This window comes from Palaemon carinicauda, chromosome 5 (assembly GCF_036898095.1).
Source record: "Palaemon carinicauda isolate YSFRI2023 chromosome 5, ASM3689809v2, whole genome shotgun sequence".
Classification (NCBI taxonomy): domain Eukaryota; kingdom Metazoa; phylum Arthropoda; class Malacostraca; order Decapoda; family Palaemonidae; genus Palaemon; species Palaemon carinicauda.
In genome coordinates, this window is record NC_090729.1 from 165,571,845 (window position 1) to 165,574,767 (window position 2,923).

Here is a 2,923-nt window from a genome sequence, read left to right on the forward strand (position 1 = left end):
AAAACTATAGAGAAAACGGAAAAAATATCAAACGAAAGTGTCGGTTTGTGTTTGAGAGAGAGAGAGAGAGAGAGAGAGAGAGAGAGAGAGAGAGAGAGAGAGAGAGAGAGAGAGAGAAATAATTGACGAAGGGGATGCTTATGATAAAACTAGAGAAAAGGGATAAAATATCAAACGAAAGTGTCGGTTTGTGTTTGAGAGAGAGAGAGAGAGAGAGAGAAATAAGTGACGAAGGGGATGCTTATGATAAAACTAGAGAGAAAACGGATAAAATATCAAACGAAAGTGTCGGTTTGTGTTCGAGAGAGAGAGAGAGAGAGAGAGAGAGAGAGAGAGAGAGAGAAATAAGTGACGAAGGGGATGCTTATGATAAAACTATAGAGAAAACGGAAAAAATATCAAACGAAAGTGTCGGTTTGTGTTTGAGAGAGAGAGAGAGAGAGAAATAAGTGACGAAGGGGATGCTTATGATAAAACTAGAGAGAAAACGGAAAAAATATCAAACGAAAGTGTCGGTTTGTGTTTGAGAGAGAGAGAGAGAGAGAGAGAAATAAGTGACGAAGGGTATGCTTATGATAAAACTAGAGAGAAAACGGATAAAATATCAAACGAAAGTGTCGGTTTGTGTTTGAGAGAGAGAGAGAGAGAGAGAGAGAGAAATAAGTGACGAAGGGGATGCTTATGATAAAACTAGAGAGAAAACGGATAAAATATCAAACGAAAGTGTCGGTTTGTGTTTGAGAGAGAGAGAGAGAGAGAGAGAGAAATAAGTGACGAAGGGGATGCTTATAATAAAACTATAGAGAAAACGGAAAAAATATCAAACGAAAGTGTCGGTTTGTGTTTGAGAGAGAGAGAGAGAGAGAGAGAGAGAGAGAGAGAGAGAGAGAGGAGAGAGAGAGAGAGAGAGAGAGAGAGAAATAAGTGACGAAGGGGATGCTTATGATAAAACTATAGAGAAAACGGAAAAAATATCAAACGAAAGTGTCGGTTTGTGTTTGAGAGAGAGAGAGAGAGAGAGAGAGAGAGAGAGAGAGAGAGAGAGAGAGAGAGAAATAAGTGACGAAGGGGATGCTTATGATAAAACTAGAGAGAAAACGGAAAAAATATCAAACGAAAGTGTCGGTTTGTGTTTGAGAGAGAGAGAGAGAGAGAGAAGGAGAGAGTAATAAGTGACAAAGGGGATGCTTATGATAAAACTAGAGAGAAAACGGAAAAAATATCAAACGAAAGTGTCGGTTTGTGTTCGAGAGAGAGAGAGAGAGAGAGAGAGAGAGAGAGAGAGAGAGAAATAAGTGACGAAGGGGATGCTTATGATAAAACTATAGAGAAAACGGAAAAAATATCAAACGAAAGTGTCGGTTTGTGTTTGAGAGAGAGAGAGAGAGAGAGAGAGAGAGAGAAATAAGTGACGAAGGGGATGCTTATGATAAAACTATAGAGAAAACGGAAAAAATATCAAACGAAAGTGTCGGTTTGTGTTTGAGAGAGAGAGAGAGAGAGAGGAGAGAGAGAGAGAGAGAGAGAGAGAGAGAGAGAGAGAGAAATAAGTGACGAAGGGGATGCTTATGATAAAACTATAGAGAAACCGGAAAAAAATATCAAACGAAAGTGTCGGTTTGTGTTTGAGAGAGAGAGAGAGAGAGAGAGAGAAATAAGTGACGAAGGGGATGCTTATGATAAAACTATAGAAAAAACGGAAAAAATATCAAACGAAAGTGTCGGTTTGTGTTTGAGAGAGAGAGAGAGATAGAGAGAGAGAGAGAGAGAGAGAGAGAGAGAGAGAGAGAGAGAGAGAGAGAGAGAAATAAGTGACGAAGGGGGATGCTTATGATAAAACTATAGAGAAAACGGAAAAAAATATCAAACGAAAGTGTCGGTTTGTGTTTGAGAGAGAGAGAGAGAGAGAGAGAGAGAGAGAGAGAGAGAGAGAGAGAGGAGAGAGAGAGAGAGAGAGAGAGAGGAAATAAGTGACGAAGGGGATGCTTATGATAAAACAAGAGAGAAAACGGAAAAAAATATCACACGAAAGTGTCGGTTTGTGTTTGAGAGAGAGAGAGAGAGAGAGAGAGAGAGAGAGAGAGAGAGAGAGAGAGAGAGAGAGAAATAAGTGACAAAGGGGATGCTTATGATAAAACTAGAGAGAAAACGGAAAAAATATCAAACGAAAGTGTCGGTTTGTGTTTGAGAGAGAAGAGAGAGAGAGAGAGAGAGAGAGAGAGAGAGAGAGAGAGTAATAAGTGACAAAGGGATGCTTATGATAAAACTAGAGAGAAACGGAAAAAATATCAAACGAAAGTGTCGGTTTGTGTTCGAGAGAGAGAGAGAGAGAGAGAGAGAGAGAGAGAGAGAGAGAGAGAGAAATAAGTGACGAAGGGATGCTTATGATAAAACTATAGAGAAAACGGAAAAAATATCAAACGAAAGTGTCGGTTTGTGTTTGAGAGAGAGAGAGAGAGAGAGAGAAATAAGTGACGAAGGGGATGCTTATGATAAAACTATAGAGAAAACGGAAAAAATATCAAACGAAAGTGTCGGTTTGTGTTTGAGAGAGAGAGAGAGAGAGAGAGAGAAATAAGTGACGAAGGGGATGCTTATGATAAAACTATAGAGAAAACGGAAAAAATATCAAACGAAAGTGTCGGTTTGTGTTTGAGAGAGAGAGAGAGAGAGAGAGAGAGAGAGAAATAAGTGACGAAGGGGATGCTTATGATAAAACTATAGAAAAAACGAAAAAATATCAAACGAAAGTGTCGGTTTGTGTTTGAGAGAGAGAGAGAGAGAGAGAGAGAGAGAGAGAGAGAGAGAGAGAGAGAGAGAGAGAGAGAGAGAAATAAGTGACGAAGGGGATGCTTATGATAAAACTATAGAGAAAACGGAAAAAATATCAAACGAAAGTGTCGGTTTGTGTTTGAGAGAGAGA